Below are 19349 nucleotides of genomic sequence, written 5' to 3'. Positions count from 1 at the left end.
AGACCCTTTATACAAATTGTACTTTTTTGTACAGTTAATTAAACTTTTTATTTTAGTTTAATAAAACGGTTTTGTAATTATATTGATACTAAATTTTTAATGAATTCTCTCATATTATGTCTACAACCAATCGTTGTGCGTGTGAAAAGAAACAATAATTTTCGAGCGATCTGAAAAATCATCGTTTGTCCTTGGGAGAAATTGCAGCGACGTACAAACCGTCTTGGGACATGCTATATATGTGTGTGTTTAGCAGTTGTGAAATCCTCAACGAGCGTTTCCGATTACCCGAAAACTGTGGATCCTTCTCTCTCCTAATGGTCGAGCCCGGATCTACCGCGTTGTCTAACGGTCACTTTTTATTTGAACATATTTTTTTATTCTATATACTTCCGTGTCGTGCCGGTGCGTTCCGGTTCAATCGTTTATCTGACCGTGTGTACATGTGTAAAAACACTAAAATACGGCTCTGTTGGTAGGTTATGGGTGTTTTGACGATTTTCCATAGTAGAAAATTGTGTAATTGACGTACAATTTTTGTAAATAATTTTATCAGACTATATCGAGAATAAAAAAAAAAAAAAAAACGATACATATTATTCATAATAACCGCTCCGCGGTTGCATCAGAGGCCATAACACTGTATAATACATAAAAACCATTCTGGACTAGAATAATTTCAGTGGTACAGCTGTTGTTACCCTTCCACGGTGTAATAATTAAAATTAGGGAGTTTACCGCGATTCTTTGAATATAAAACACAAATCCTATGTCCGTACGATAGCCAAGGACGGCCGTTGACCTCCACGGTGCAATATAATGTGTACAAATATATATATATATGTATAATTTGATATCTATACATACGATAGGTACAAGAACCGGTAAAGGTAAAACCAAATTCAAACGCGCGCCACATCCGTTTGTCGATTTTCGTACAACCGATGACCTTTGGACTTTGGCGTACGACTTACAATATGCATGAATTACTATGTACGAGTATAACAGCCCAGCGCAAATGAGCAGGAAAACTGATTTTCAAGCAGGTGACACTTTTTGTTTTATTTCTAGAACGGAAATAGTTTCAAGGTTTTTTAAAACGTGTTGGCGAGCGCCACCGTCGACCGCGGTCCATACCGTACTTATATGGCTGATGTTGTTTCGCAATCAGTTTTTTTTCTTTCTTTTTTTTTTATTTTAATCGCACCAGAAGGACTTAATAATATTTATTACATTAATATTCCGAATATAATCGCGGAAACTCCCAATGGAAATCTACGCGAAGGCATTTCTGATAAAAAGAAAAAATAATAATAATAAAGAGGAAAACGCCGTGACGACACGAGTGGCATGCAAATACTGAACAATATTATCCGTTATATTATTTACCAGTATGCATAATTTCGCAAGATGAAATATAAAATGTTAATAGCTGCAACTAGCGGTGCCGCTTTCAACGTGTAATGCAAAGCACACGTACAAAGAACCTGCCCACAATTGGCCGTACAATAATTACACAGAAAATGTTTTCTTTAATTTTTAGCAACAAAAAAATATAATAATATTACTCTCAGCCGCTGAACTACGATGCACCTGACTCTTCTTAAAACTGTGGTTGTTATTTAAATTCAAGTTAATTTTATGGATAAAGAACGATAATAAAAATAAGATGTATACTCGATAATGAAAAGTTACTACAAATTACTAGATGTTATAAAATTGTACGAGACCGATTTAAATGTTAAAAAAAAATGTAATTACTTAAATGTAATTGTTTATTACCTGCCATTGTTAAACCGATGAAAAAACAATTATTTACAAGTACCTTACATTTTCTTAAACCAGTTTTTCATTTAGTTATTACGTACATTTTCGCTCGCGTAAACCCAAAATGGGGTCAAGTTATAAAACTTAAAATCTTTTAATGAGGTAATTTTTCAACTTTTTGGTTTTTTATTTTTCATAACTTTAATTACAGTTTTATTGAAAAAAAAGAATAAATCACTATACATTTGGATTTAATTAAATAGAAATAATTAAAATCGATTCGGCGAAAGTATGAAATAAATGTAATCAAACCTTAAAAATGCTCTGCTAAACAATAATTATGTAACGTCGATATAGAACCTTTAGTTTCCAAGCCTACGAAATATTAAACCTTTTATTGTTGGACAAGTTTATTTTTTTGTAGTTATTATTAAAACGCCCGGTTAGAAAATATTATTTATGCGCAAATAGGTGTTCGATTAGTTTTCACTCGGAGAACGGATTGCAATAAAGACGCGACAATGGAACATGTTTTCTTTATTACAATTTAGTACCGAGGTCGGAATGAGTAATGCAATTAAGTTCATTATAATGGCAATTATTAAAAAGAAAGCAACTCGTTACAGAACAAACGAACACAAAGACGACATCACTTCTAGTTTCTACTTAGTGTATAAACGCGAATAGATTCGGCACAATTATTAGTGGACAATAATATAATTGTTTGACTTGCACAGATCATGTGTGATGCTGCTGTTGTACGCGGTAGTCAGTGTAACCAGTGGTTACTCACTATATGAGACAGGTTACTGTTTGCCTGCACGACCATAACATTATGACAGCAGATAGGGAAGCGAAACGACCTTGGACGGTGTGAAAATCGAGATACGAGGTCGTCTCCAATTAGACTTGTTTCCTGCTATAAAGTAATGAATTCCGCACAAAAGCAAAAAAATCCATCACTTAATTACTACTCGCCACAGTCACAATTATGTCTACAATTTGGTTGCAGTTTCGAAATCAAACTAAGTACAGCATCATTGCCACCAGCCTAAATAGGTATAGAGCTTTCGTTAAAAGGAACTCGAGAGGCTCGAATGGATGACCGCAGCACCGTGGTCGTTTTGTATACAAGCTTTAAAAATTGAATATCAATACCATCAGTTTGTCATACACAATCTACTTTTGTTCTAGTTAAACTCAATAGTATATATATATATATATACTATGTGTAAAACTATATGTAATTTATTTACAAACCCAAAATGTGCTTAAGACAGAAAATAACTTAAGTAAACTCGCAAATTGGCCAATTTGAACTACAATCGGATTTTTCAGATTCTATTAATTCACATGTAATACAATTAATTTTAAGTGTAAGTAATTTTTATGACATTTTACTTGTATATAGTTGTTTGTAATTTGAGTCAACGTGTTGGATATGAAGTGATAAGAATCATAAGGGTGACTTTTACCAAACTTCACGGTAGAGGAAAAAGAAAACTATTTTTCATGCTATATTATGTTCTTATGAGCGATGGTCATAGTAGTTTTCTTCAGTATTTCTCTTTCGAAAAATTATGAAAAATTGTAAACCGAACACAGATAAAAATAGGGTTCATTGACAAATATTTTAGGACCAAAACATGTTTTTGAATAAAAGGTGTTGCTTGTGTTCACTTTTGGTTCTCATCACTTAATATGTTTAAAACGTATACAAATTCTCGTTTAATAGACAATTAGTATTAACACAAGCTGTACATTACTACTATAATAGCGCGACGGTATCTTATTAATGATAGGTTTCCGCGTAAATTAGAATAGGAACAGGCAAGACGTTGTACTTATTGAATATTTACAGCGAACTGAATAATTGATTGGTACAATGGGCGGTGACGTGTGCTTTCGTCGAAAAAGTCCGTCTCGACATCACCTACACCACAGCTGTCGTTTTGTACTCGGTAAAGGTAAACGTACCCAGGGGTCATAAGTCAGTGTTAACGGCACGACAAGGGTTGTGTTCCGTTTTAAAGCTTTTTGTACGCTTTATGTATACATATAATGTTAAACCACCCCCCACCAGCGCAGTCGATAAGTGCACTTTAGAGTGTCGCGTTGTATTATTCTCAAAATGTTTACACGCGGTGAACGCTGAGTTCAAAAAAAAAAAATAAATAAACTAAAAATTAATCAAGACACGTGTACGGTTCGTTACCGTGAAATTCCTTTGGCGACCTTGTCCCTGGTCTACACACGCTGAAGGGGAATAGTAGGGGAAGGTCAGTGTCCCTCTTCAACCCTTTTTGACGCGCACAAACACACACACACGCGCGCGCGCGCCACAAAACGTCAGCGGCGGCGACGACTGCGGCTGCGGTGCGTTGTGGACGGCGAGACGGCGGCGGCGGCGGCGGCGGACACTGCGAGAGCAAACGTCGACTGCGTTATCGCGGAACAGCCGCGGCAAGCGGTCGTTTTGCTGCGGTTGTCGCAGTGGTGGGACGCAAACGTTTCGCCGAGTCGCCACCAGCTATTCGTCCTCACTCCTATCGTCGGCCGGTTTATGGAAAAAAAATGCCCCAACAAATATGTGTCAATAATATAAAAGGCCTCAACTATGGGCAGAGAGAGAGAGCAAATCCCTATGTTATCTTTTTCCCCGGAACTTTATCAAATTTAAAACTGAAATAAAAACGTCTATACCCTGTTCGCCGAGAGAGCAGGCCGCGACCCGACGAAAATTGACTGTTCTGCGCATCCCCGCGCCGCACTCAGTGTGACTAGCGTCGTTCCCCCTGAAGTCCGCCCTGTCTGCCAGCCTTAGTCATGCTGCTTAGTCTTCAGTCTACATGCACAAACCCGGCATGTTCTCTCAGCGAACAGGGTATAGTTCACCATATGTAAAACGTTGGATTGATGTATTTTGTTGAACACCGCAAACGCATCACGCACATAAGACTCACGAGAACTCTCCGCAGACTTGCGACATGTGACTAGCCCTGGACAACGTCGTTAACATTACATAAACAGTTGCTTGACGCAACTAAAGATCCGCAACTGGCAATTACTAAAAGATAAACGTTGTCGTCCAACTTTCATTGCAAGAACCGTTCATCGAATAAAAGTGTTTTAATTTAAAAAACAAATAAACCATGTTTTTATAATTTGAAATTGTTTTACCAGCATCTCAAAGAACACTTCAACATGACGCGCGTAGCGTATTATCAGTACGAAAGTTTATTGTGTGTTGTTTTGCCTCATTAATGGTTAAACGCAATGGCCAACGGAATGTATTTTAATGTTATTCTCATAACTCATAATTCGCATTCGGAAAAATCTTTCCGCTGTTTGCATAAAAACGTTGATTTTTTTTAAATATCCAATAATACGTATTAACATAAACGTGTTAAAACATTCTTCGATTAAACTATTATAACGCATAGAAAGACGTTAAAGTACATATATTATAATTTCAGGTTTGCTCTCGGGCAACAAAAATCAATAAAACCTTACAATAATCTAAACAAATGCATGTCATATTCGCGAAATGTAAATAATTATACCTTATTTTATTTTCAGTTTAAGTATATATTGGATTTTTGTTTAAAAAAAAAATTTAGTTCAGACATAGTATTAAGTATTAAGTATTATAGTTCTTGGCAGTTGGCTCATAGAAGAAAAATTAAAAGAATGTCGTCATATTTTTAGTAATTTTGATAACCGCCAAAACTCGTTTGCTTGTATAGAAGCTTTCGAGATAACGTTGTAATGGTGTGCTTTTTCTAAGTTGGGGGTCTCCCAACATGGTGCAACCGCAATGGCATGTCTAGTAATACTCCAATTGAATGTATTGATTCCGTATTTTTACATGAGTTCGGAGTCCTTGCTCCCCAATAGGCAGTAATGTTTTTGTATTCTACAGGGTCAGTGTATACCTATAATGTACTTACAAGGCAAAATTCCAAAAACGCTGTTTAAATATTATTAAAATATAATAAAAAAAATATTATCATAATATATAAAAAAATAACCTATTTAACATATTTTCATAAACGTTGATACATACTATAGCTCGCAAAAATAAATACATAAATAACATTTTGTAAATAGTATTTTATCTCCTATAAAAACAAATTTGTTGCTGTAGGGCTAGTGTGTTTGTCGATAACGCGATAAACTATTGACATACATATTATAATATTAATCTTTGAAAAAACTAACAAAAATAATATTATTTCAAGAAAAATGTAATAAATAATTAGTAGTATCACAGATTGATAATGTTTGTATTTTCTGTTGTACAACACATTTATTAATCAACATATTTATTGTTATTTATAAAAAAAGAATCTTGGTCTACTATTAGGCGAAGTAAAAATTATTTATGTCTACTTAAAAATCAAATATAACTTACCTATTTTGAGAAAAAAAAACGGAAGTTCCTTTTATTATTTATAATTGCTTAAATTAAAACTCGACTATTATACATTGAAGCCTGTTGAAGAGTATACATTTAAAATTGTTGGTTTTTATAAATCATAGTTTTTTTATACCCACATATTATGTACATTATTCATATTATATACTACATTTATTTATATTTTATATATGTTTACATAAACGTTTGTGTACTGTATTAATACCACAGTTCGCACGTTATTTTATACTAGTGTAATATATTAATAGATATATGTATACTGTATGTCATACCTATACACACGGTGCGTATTTACATATTCACGAGTTTCGCCTACCGGAGATAAATAATTATCAAAGTACGTACGTACTTAGTATATAGATTAACAAATGTATTATAGTAATGGATTAGTAGTATGTATATTAGATGCGATATAGAATTTTGACTAAATTTAGTACTACAAAAGAAGAGACAATTTTTGTATATCCGTTAACATTGTGTATTAAGTGTACATTTAAAAACGGTTAAAGGTCAGAAGGCCACAAGCAGAAGGGCTGATGTCAGGAGGTCTATATTATAATATCTACCTTACATTGGTCAAAAGAATGTGTGATCAAAATTTCAAACATTTTTGAAATACAGTCGCACGCCAATTAGGTAACTTCACGTCTACAAATTATAGGTCTACCACTAAACTACGCAAAAAAAATTGTAGGTAAATTAATTGTGTATTCATTTTTCAAGCCTTATACAATTTCTTCAGCATATATGGTCAGTTTATGGCCAATTCCTTGTAAATATTGTATAATTTAAGACCGTCGCACACTACTGAGATCAGTTAAAAGTTGAATAATTAAAATTTCGCTGTCTCGTTGGCTTTTTTTTAATTTGCTCTAAAAACTTCTAAATTTATTAATGGTGGTAAATTTTTGAAATGTGCTGTACCAGCCCTCAATAATATAAGTGTTATACTATTTAATGCTTGATCATGAACATTCCAAATAGAAAAGTCACTCACAGTAGACCTCTTGACCGTGTGACGTTGTTAAGGTACACGTTAAAGAGGTCTACTGTCGCTATATGATGTTTACTTTCACTTATAAGTAATGCATGTTTTACCTAAACGTTTTTCCGAATTGAATCTTATGAGAGTACAATTAATGTTCTTGTCTATATTCATGATGTACACACAATCCTAAAGAAGAAACGAGAAGGTATATACAACCTTTTTCAACGGGCTGCGCAGAGGACTTGTACAACGCGATTTTCTACAAATTGTTTTCGTTTTAAAAATACAATTAATAACGTTACTTATTTTTATAATGAAAGAAGGTTAAGGAATTTTCTACCAGAAAACCAGAAAAAATACAGTTCAGTAACTTATAGTTACATTGAATACCGTACCTACTCCTGAATCGTGTTGTATGAACCAACGCCAGAGTTCAGATGTACTTATTGAAGTTATCTTGGCCTCGACATATTGTCATCTACCGCAGCTGAAAGCCATAAATATTTTTGTATCGATTACCGTTCAGTCGGTGTGAACAATAATCATTTAGTGACTTATCCATAAAAACGGTAGATGACCCGTGTCCCATAACCCTACAAATTATACAAAATGACAAAACGAGTTCAAAATAAATTGTTAGACGTTCGAATGCTGTATTGTGAACAAACATACCGGAAATAAAAATTACATTTTTTAATGTACGCCCGCATTTGCATTATTTTTTTTAATAAGTCACTCCGCACTACTCTATAAAAAGTACAACCTGTGTGTATCATACATATACGGTTCATGCTTTCCGGTTAAATGTATATGTATAATAGAAATTAGAAACAAACTGCCATTTATTTCCTTATTATACTTATTGCATTCAAAATGAGATATTATAAATGATATCTATAATAATGATTAATGACATAATATTATGGGGAAAGGCAAGAGTCAATATGATTACAAATTAAGACTAAAATGCGAAGACACTTTTCAAGGTGTCTACCGACCCGATTTCTTTTTTTTTTTTTGTAATTAGGTATATTATAAGCGTTTACATCTTTACTTATGTTTAGTTTATCTAATAAATCTAACTAATTTTCTAATAAATATACTTTTTAAAAATAGCCTTTTAGTCCCATAGAGTAAGTAAGGAGGATTTCTAAAAAAAAAATTTTAATCAGTCCAATATAATATGTAAATATAGTAACTATTATGTAAAAATCACAGACATTTAGTGTTGGTAACTTTTATTGGTAACAATTAATTTCTATACTTTTATGCAAAAGGTATTATATTTAAAATAGTGCCACATAATCTCAACTAATACCAATGCCAGAAAATGACTTCTACGAATGTAATTTTTTATCAAATTTTCGCACAAAACTCAAGAGAAAAATAATTTTAAATGTTTTCTAACTACAAAAACTAAATATTCGTTTACCCTTAACTTAAAATCAGACCGAATCCGTAGAATTAATATCCAAGCAGGGGATCGGCTGCTTGAACAAGTGGAACATTTTAAATACCTAGGCAGTTTAATCAACCAAGACACGCAGCTGTCGTCTTGGAAATAAGATCCAGAACCGCACAGGCGAAGTCAGCATTTATGAATAAGAAACAATTGTTATGCTTCAATAGCATGAGTATTAGGGTGAGGAAACGCTTCATAAAAGTACATGTATGGAGTGTGGCTGCGAAACATGGATACTAAATAAGGCAGAACAACGAACCCTCGAAAGCTTTGAAATGTGGTGTTGGAGAAGGATGCTGCGAGTGAGTTGGATAGAACACCGTACCAACGAAAGTATACTCAGTGAAATAGATGAACGCAGAGAGATATTCAAAACCATCAAAGCAAGACGGTGGAACATGATTGGTCACATGTTAAGGCACGAAAATAAACTAATTTATACAATAATAGAAGGGAAAATTTAAGGTAAAAGAGGCCAAGGACGTCCAAGAACTTCATTTGTCAAACAAATGATTTCCGATGCCAGACTATCAAGCTACACCGAACTAAAGAGGTTAGCTGGGAACAGGGAAGAATGGAGAGCGCTTGTCCAACTGCAAAACCAACCATAAGGGTTTAATACCTACCATAAGAAGAAGACCCTTAACTATTTGGTACATTTAAAATGGCTCCTTGATCATTGATATGTTTTGCCCCTTAAAAATATAAGAATATCCCTTTATGTTACCATTAATAAGATTACTAAACAAAATACAACATAAATCAATGACATATCACCTAGGAATTGTCCCTGAGTAGCTTAGGATAATAATTAATAATTATTTTTAAAAAATGTATGCACGCAGAACTGGAAAACTCCCACAAATATTCCAATTTGGATTACTCGATTTTTTTTAAAGATACATATTAATAAATTAAAGTCATTACATAATATAAATATAATTTATTAAATAAAAATTCCTAACATTCAATACTAATAGTAATAATACCTAAAAATAACCACCAAACATTTGATATAAAAGTAACCTAAAACCTAATTATAATTGAACTAATGAAAAATGTATTACATGTAAGGAAACAAATAAATTTTTGAAATATTTTTGAAATAAAGGAGGTTAGCTCAAAGCTTATCTGTCAAACCTTTCCATAACGTCTTATAAGTAAACGTATTGGTCGTTGCGTTTTATATATTTATTTTTAGTCCACTGGTCATGATCGGTGCTAATGTGTATACATGTTTCTTTATTTCTATCATTTTCTTATTTGTGGACGCCTGAATATATATTTAAACAGGTTTTTATCGCATACTTGTAAAGGTTGAACGGCCTACGAAATAGCGCAGTCGTATAATGACATTAACAGTACCAGTCAGCAAACGAACGGGTAAAAAATATATCATACAATGAACCAATATAATACTAGATAATATACTTATAGATATCGAAGTGACATTTTAATGGTTTTCGTTAACATATGAGCGTCGTTTAAACCGCTAGAGAAGATCATTGGATGTTTTACACTTGGTACACCCGTTAATCTTACTTTTCTATGTCACCTCTTTTGTCCAGTGTATTCTCCTACAGTTGTATGAGCTAGCATATTTTCAAAAAATTTTCTGTGTTACGATAATAATTCATAATGTGATATCTGGGGTAATCCACGCCAAATCTTATCCCTTCTGCATTTTGGTTTTTTTCTGAATATTTTTCCCCACTAATAAGTGGGGAAAAAATGTTTTCCTTCCGCTATTTTTTTTAAATAAGCAATTGCATAATATAGCTTACAGAAAAACGAAAACACATAATTATTTAATAAGGTTAGTAATCAGTTCATCTTTGTTTAATTACATAAATATTATAAATTACACTTGTACAAATACGTGTATTTATAATACATAATATATAAGATCTCAATTTTAGATAGCTAAATGCGGCAATATAAATATTATCTATATTAAGTCATACATTGTAATTTGTCGAAAATTATATAAGTCGAATACAAGCACATAAATCAATAAATTAATAATACTATTATATCAACTATATTAAGTTATGTTAGTATATAATATTATATTCGGTTTTCGAAACATTCTTTATATTATAAATGTATGTTATATGATTTACGGCACTTCTGTACATTTCAAGCATATTTTTTTATTGCAATATGTATTTGTTTTACATAATGAATCGACAAATAAGCGTGCACAAGTGTTAACATTTTAATCAATTTCATCAGAATTTTAAACAAAGGTATCATTCAAAGGTATTAATAATACCTTTGAATATTATTAATAATAATTCATTACGTTAAGGAAATTACACTATACTATACTGTGGTGTATACGGTTAGGGTTGATCGTTTGTCTATCATAATTATTATACGTTGCCTTTTTACCAATTGGCAATATCGTAATAAAAAATATAATGAAAAAAATTTCTTATCACATATTGCCGACTGATTTATTCGCAAATATCAACATAAAAATAGCCAGTACAATGGGGTCGTGGCATAGTGGGATGGGGAGGTCACAGGTATACAGGAATTATTATAACTGAAAGTGATATAATCACTTTTAAATAAACGCTTCGATGCGAATCTCTGGATAGTAGGTTCAAACCAGTACAGTCTAAATCAAGCTCAGTAAGGAAGTATTTTACGTAAGTGAGTAGGTAGTAGTCTGTAGTATAAAAAAAACAGTTAAGACATTCCACACTTCGTGCAGGTACATCAATACATCATACATGGATATGTACTGATAATTATATGACTATTTCCGATCTATAATCTCCTTGCGATATATGATGATAGTGTAGTCTTAATTATATGTGCTGCCCAACCGTTTTTTAGTTGTTTTATAATATCTGGCCTTAATCGATTTACTGGCAACATTTATCAATATTTAACATTTCTCATAAAGCAATTTCCGTGGTTCGCCAGTAAGTAACAAATTAATTTTACTATCCTTATACATCTTAATCTAAATTTATATTTGAAATAATATGTTATCTCTTATCTCTCATATTTCATCAGATAATTATTTATCAGCTCTTTCATTAAAAAAAAAACAACAGCTAGATCGCGTCACACGCACAGATTTTCTTTTTGACCCAGAGCCAAAAGACAAATCCATGTCAATATTATTAGTAGTAGTAGTAAGCGAATAAGTAAGGGAGGTCCAGTGTTCACAGATAAAAATAAAAATATCCATATAAACATTACACCTAATGACAATTATGTGGGATAGGAAAGGGTTTATGATATACGTTTTTAGTTGGTCAATGTTTATCGGTAATACTATGTTCAAAAAATATTCCATACAAATTTGGAACTAATTCGGCTATTTTTAAAAAAGATTAGAGCATCGTTATTTTAAGTTGAAAAATGTGTACATGATTGGGGTGTTTTTCTCGATTTTGAAGGGAAGGGGGTAATTTTTTTTATTATTGGCCCAATAAAGTACTTTTTAGGTACGGTTTTTAATATAGAGACTTGCTACACGAATAAATCGGTTCAACGATTTAATAAATATCGTAGGTTCAGACAAGGAGAAAAGTTAAAACATCATTGTAAAATCAATACCTTCTTATTCCCGCATTGAAACGAAAAACACATCATCTTTAGCCGAGTTAGTCAGTTGGTCACACACCAGATCAAAGGATTGTTTTTTGTGTCTTTACATGACGATAGTAAAATATTCCTAATTTTACTTTTCTTAATTTTAATTAATCTTAATTTCTACTTTTAAAATATTAATTTTGACCATAAACCCTGTTGCTTAGTAAAAAATGTTAATTAACTTGTATTTCATTAAAACAAATGGAGAAAACAATTTTTTTTTGTTGTCATAATTAACAGGAACGTATTTTATTTGACCAATAGTGAAGAAATATCCATACGTGTCAGATAGTTGCCTTGTCGAATTAATATGTAATTTTATGCTGGATAACCGTGTACGTTACTTCGCACTGTACGTTTGCTTGTTCATTATAATGTCACCAGATTCGGGGGGGGGGGAAGGGGGAGGGAGGTGTTTCGTCTTGTATACTATTTCAGGAAATTAGGACAATCGCCAGTGGCCGTCGTTAATCGTTCATTACATTATATAATAATGTATGAAATACCATTTTGTCGAGGCGGGCACGACGGATTCATAAAAACTAATTTATGGAATCAGCGTTCTTTTATATAATACAAATGATATATTGTTATTAACCGACGGAGAACGGACGGCAACGGGAAATTTGCACGTTCTCTCGGTTGTACGCAGAAGACTTTCCCCTTGTGATGTGTCAGTCTGCGTAGGACGGACGGACCGCTACCGACGTTTGAATTTCCTGCAAAACACAAATGGCGTGCATGCGAGCCCAAAAAAGGTGATAACAAATGGCCACGGGTTCAAAAAACTAAAAAATGCCCATCACTCCAATCCTCCCCCCTCCCCACCAACCGTAGTGATTTATACCGTATGATGCTTTTTACAAAATTATAAACAGAATGATAGAGTGCCGTGGATTTTCATCCGGGATCAACGTGCCCGTACTATGTATTATACTGTCCCTTCATTTTGATTATTTATCTTACTTATTATTCTCATAGGCTCAAATCTCAGTAGTTGACCCAGAGAGTGCTTACCGCCTCCCATACATTTTCTTCATAATATTTACACTACATGTATCGTTTAGATAAATGTCAAAAGTAGTGCAACTTATAAGTGCACATAAGTTACACCGACGGTTAAGGATCAACATAATCGAAAATAAGTTTGCACCAACGACGATTCAATGCACAGCACCGGATTTAGGAGAAACCGACTTGGACACAAATCAATAAGTTTAGTTTATAATAATAATTTACATCAGTTCGTTAACTAACAATCAGTAATTATATAAAGCAGTCGAATTAAGTACAAGATCTAAAAACAACAAATCAGAAAGGTTAGTTTTGACCGTGCGAATAAAAAGTTGTTTTTCTGCTGGGTCTGTTGCTTTTTGCATGTTCTTTTGTTAGTAGCAGCTAAACAATAACAATACAAATAGGGTCAATTGATGTAGATAGTTGAAAACTAATGGAGCAAACGTAAAAGCAATTTTATATACAAAGAACTGACATTGTCTGTAATTTATTTAATAGTGGAGTATATAAACATTTTATCATTAAAACGATTCAGTTAAAACTATATTAAAAGTATAAATATTTATTTATTCAGTTAAAAATATAAATTACACTTCACCTTATTAACATAGAGTATATATACATATATATTCAATGCTATTAGTCATCTATCATGGACTCTGGTACGATTTTGTTCAAAGGGGACGTTTTATGCTGATTTTGTTATTTAATTTTGTTTTGAAGGGACGTTTTATTGCGAAAAACGTCTTCATTGAATATCGCTGACTATAAGGTGCTAAGAGTTATACTATTACTATAAATAAATAATGTCGGTTAGCCCCAACACTGAATGTTAAACATCGAAAACAATTGTAATGTAGGTGGTAAATTAAAAAAAAAATAGTAATTTTAAATGAAGCTATATAACCACTATTCGACTGAGTAAATAGAAGTGTTCATCGTAACGGCTACGTTATTTTGAGTAAGAGAAAAAATAGAAGAATAATTTTAAAAGTTCACAAAAACATTATTGGAAATCTGTTAAGAATGTTGTCCTGTTAAACTCTTAAAAAAATTAACATAAGAAACAATCAATCTAGTATATTTGTTCCGTTATTCCTTAAGACATGAATCCTAACCTAAGTCCTTGAATCTCTGAACTAAACGATACATTTTATTATGTTAACTCAAACACACATAAAATGTATATAAGCTCCCTACATGAATTGCATTTCGCACAAAAGATGTATTCACATTTGTATGGGTGTTTTTAAATAAACGCTAAACAATTTCATTTCCTATTATAGTATAATATATTACAATTTACAGTCTACATAATTAAGATTTAAGTAGCGTCTCTCCGTCTGCTTTCGTGTTTTAATTGTACGCGTGCATAATTACTAAAACAATAACAAGAAGAAGAAGAAGAAAGTGAAATTTTACTATTTTGACAAGAAGTTTCATTTTAGTTCGTCCTAAATCTGTTTGTTTGATTACATTGTATTCAATAGTGTATATGCCCTCATGTGTTTGGCCCTATCCTCAAGTCCCCTCTATCGGGTGGTTCTATTTCAGAAAATTTAAGTTACGGTCTACCTAAAGGAATAACACTTTTTGTAATTATATGGCTTAATAGTTTCTTTTACGCTAACAATATGCGTTAACCATCTAAAATACATAGAAATATATTTGTTATTACAACGATAAATTTTAATTACACTCGATGGGAATAAAATCATTTCACACAGTTTATTTGTTTTAGATTACATAATATTTGTTTGTTATAAATTATAATTCAACTTATATGGTATTCGCAGTTAATCAATTTTGTTATAAACACCACAAATTACATTTAAATTCCATTTGTACACGTTATTTTTCTTGTTCAATATAAATTACACACCACATATCCTTTTCAACTACCCCTCTCTCCTTCCCAGTCGTAAATTACTTTTTTCTTTTCTGTCCTCAATTGGTTACATTTCTTCTGATATCCAACTTCTTCTTAATTCTCGTTCCCATATTGTTATTTTTTTCATTATTTCCTTATTTTAAGCGCTGGCTTCCTCATTTAAATATATGAAAATATTAAAAATTGATTGTGTTATCTTGTAGTGACTAGTGTGCTATAATGTGTAATCACAAAAGCAACTTAATAAAAATAAATCAATTACACACATGATATTATAATGATTTAAAGTAACCTTTATATAAATAATAAATATAAACTTACTGGTATGAAACCTCTATATCTGACAAATTGTATTATTATTAGTAAAAAATATTATTTGCAAGTGATGACGATATTATGTGTAGGGTCGAGCAATTTTCCTCTGTACAGATGTTATGATTAAGGATCCAAATCTTATTTCTGTATAATAATATATATTATTACTAGCTGCCCGCGTACCCTGCTTCGCACGGGTTATGAAATACAATTGAAACATAGTACTCACAAATTATACAAATTATTAGTTTATATTATTATTATTGTTATAATATTTTATTATCAAACTGCAACTCTATCACCATCCCCATCCCTATGGACAAAATGGTGCACGTGTTAATGCCCGACTGGTTTGCTATCACTCTCAAATTTACGGTTTAGTTTTCATCAACAATAGTGTCGATTGATGTAAAATACATCAGATCACCTGACAACAACTGTTGTATCTGAAAGTTAATGTCGTCAACATCATCATTTTTTGCTGTCAAAATAGTACGTTTACTGAGCCAATACTATGATCTAAGTAATTATTCATTATATCCGGGAAGACACTCTCAATTAATTCATATTTGTGCTGTTCACGCCCCACTCTTGTTCTCAATATATGTTAACGCAGACGTTCATCACGCTGTTATCGAGATTCTTGTACAGGGCTCTGTGCTATCCTGATTCTTTGGGAAGTTTTGAAATGTTACAGTCGAGGTGGTAATCTATCGAAGACTAAAGGCAACTATAAAATGTGAAACGTGAAACCATGACTTTTTGGTCAGAAACTATGAATAAATATGGTCAACTGACCATTTCTACACGTAGCGCCATCTATTGGAATAAACTTTCACTAAAATGTCCCAATTTTCCGGGCACCTTTTCCAATTTTTCTTATCTAACCTATCCTATGTCTCAAGTTGGACCAAATTACTTACAGTGTAAAAAATGTCATCAAAATAAGTAGTTTCGGAGTTTATCGCGAACAAACCGTGTGACCGGAGATTTTTATATATATATAACGATTTGTATTATAATATGCTACACTGGCAAATGACCAACAACATTATTTTTTAACTCTATCAAGTATCAAGAGCAATAGACGTTCCACAGCTCGCATAATTATAATTATTTCATCTCAACATACTGAGGACATCTATTATATAATAATATTAACTGCAATATTATTTAATCACGTGTCAGAAAATATACCTAAAACAATTTTAATATGAGTACTAAAATTTAAATACTTTAAGAGATTTTTAATTTTAAAACTAGTCGAAGTTAAAAAATAGATGATATTTAGATAGTAATTGTAAAAAATGTCTTAATTTTTTAGTTGATAAGAGTCAGCGATGTCTCTAAGTGGAACGTTAAACAGAAGATTTAACTAAGATTTATTCATAAATATTATCTCTGAATTATTTAAAATTTAAGCCTACAACCGACATCAGAGCGGTAATTTAAAATCGAATAAATCCGAATTAGGTGCAACTATTGAACCTTTTTTTTAGCATATAAGCTTTAATTATAACTATTTTCTATGCAATCTCCCCCGAGCTTTTGATATTAAAAACCTTAAATTTGAATAAAATAATATTTAAAACCCTTAACCTTAAAAAATGATATACTCTCCGCGTATACGACAGAGTCTGTCGTTAGTGCTGAAGATGACAACATTGTTGCCGAAATACCTCATATACGCGGACAATATATAATTGTTTATGGTTGAGAGTTTGAAATATTATTTTATTATATATAACCATAAGTTGCTCAAGTTTATTTTAGCTTGAATCTTAAAATTAGTGGTATTCAAAATAAACTACATTTATTTTTGTTAGTGAGAAATTTGTTGGAATAAAAAAAAAATATAGCTTTAATTTTAAGTTTTATGGTTTTTAGAATCCCAAACCCCCGCCTTAATCTCCGCCAATGTTTCTACGTAAAAAATATGGATAATCAATTTAAATTTTAATGTCTTGCGTTTATATATAATACAGTACACTTTATTATAGCTTATATATTATTTACTTTTTGTCAATCATTTTTATTTAAAATAATTGAGCTGTAAATTCATGATAGTAAAAACCAACAAAAAAAGTAGACCAATTTAATTTTAGCATGTGTTAAATCCGTTTAAATATTTTGCTTTAGAATTCTCATTTCGCTATTACACATTTACGGTTTAATTAATAATTATTAAATAAAAGATAAAAAAACAATACAATTTCTAATATTATGTTGCCTAGTGTCCGTGCGCTCGTTGATCTGGAACAAGTTTGACAATTGATGTTAAGTTTCTTTTAGGGTAAAAAACTTAATGTTTCAATTGGGACACCCGTTAAATGCCTGTAAGCCTTAGTGACAGGCAAACAACGCACGTGAGACGTTTTCCAAATGTGGATATTGACAGCCAAAAAGTGCGGTGTGTTTTATAGATAGTAGCATTTTTGATATTTCCTATCTCGATATATATTTACTATATTGGTACGTCATAAAAGAACAATAATTTCTTATAAAACTCACCGTAAACTATAAATAGTGAACTATATACCTTGTCAAAATAATGACATTAGCTATAGTATTATAGTATTTAAATGGTATACAAGCTACAATTTGATTTGCTTACGTTTTTAAAAATCTAGAACACATAAAGCATTCAATATAACATATTAGTATATATAAAAGTAAATTACATTTTAATCGATATTTAATGTGTTTCGAAACGTGCACACCAAAATAAAACACAAAATCGTTCTAAAACGCATAAATTTGTTACAAAACAACCTTGAGACATTTCAAGATTTTTATTTTATTTGTTATTCAATTTTCTTGTAATAAAATACTAGGCCTCGGTGAAAAAACGTGTGTTCAGGTGTGAAACCCATTGTTTCTTATAATTGTTTTAAATCTCAAACTGAAAACACTTACAACGTGTAATCACACATTTGAAACTTATATTGGGTATTGATATAAATATTATAAAACATAAGATTATCAAAGCTGCGTAAAAAATGTTGTATCTGATAAGTCTAACATAGCCAATTTATACTCATATTTAAAATCAATTTTTTTATGGAAAGCGTAGCTTATAAATATAAATTGTAATAATATATTTCACGACTTTAAGTTTGCAAAAAGTTATATTAGAGCGTGGCGTTATTTTTAAATGAAAAATACTCACATTGGTCTTATTGTAATGAGTTAAGTAGTTGTAGTAACCACATTTAAATAACTACTAACTATATTGAGAACTTTAACCGCATGTTAATAATGTAACCTAACATTTAGTGTTTAATTGTCGAGCCAAATATTTTATAATAATAAAGGCTATATAAAAAAAAAAAAAAACTATATTGAGAAATTAACCGTTATGTTATATTTAATCCTAAAAAATAAAAATGCCTATATAAATTTGAAAAAATTATGTAAATCTACTGCTTTGAGTAAGAAGTAAAAGCGATCCTGGTAAAAGCATTAAGACTTGGTAAATAATTTTAGATACGAAATTGGAAAATAAACCACTAATTGTCATGTTAATTATTTTAGTTCTGAAATTAAAAATACTAAATAATACTTAATTCTATGAATTTGATATTATTTTTTTCAGTATTAATTAGTAAAAAGTACTTGGGAAGTTTGTTAACTATTCTAAAGACTATTGACATTTCTGGTTATCATTACATCATACATGTTATGTCATAAATGTAAAAAAAAATAATTCATTCAAATTTCAATTACATTTTCAAATATTTTTCTAGTTGGGGATTTATTTTTTAATTTTAACAAAATATTTCACACTCGTGTGCTTGGCCACACTGTAATTCTTATCAAAACCACTGATAATGTGATATCGTGACGTGAACTCGCC

General features: G+C 31.4%; 1 protein-coding gene across 1 annotated transcript in view; it reads right to left on the bottom strand.

Moving 5' to 3' along the window:
- LOC126847403 (AF4/FMR2 family member 1) overlaps positions 1–4046 on the bottom strand; it is a 158906-nt gene extending 154860 nt beyond the window's left edge. The window contains exon 1 of the mRNA XM_050587603.1: positions 3983–4046. The gene's annotated coding sequence lies outside the window, so the exon portion shown is untranslated. The remainder of the gene's footprint in view (positions 1–3982) is intronic.
- Positions 4047–19349: the final 15303 nt, after the last annotated feature.

Source organism: Adelges cooleyi, unplaced genomic scaffold (assembly GCF_023614345.1).
Source record: "Adelges cooleyi isolate 19-005CV unplaced genomic scaffold, UGA_ACOO_1.1 ACOO_flye_CR_arks_rails_tigmint_CR_PRNA_108, whole genome shotgun sequence".
In the NCBI taxonomy this organism is placed as follows: Eukaryota; Metazoa; Arthropoda; class Insecta; order Hemiptera; family Adelgidae; genus Adelges; species Adelges cooleyi.
This window is presented reverse-complemented; position numbering and strand designations above follow the sequence as displayed.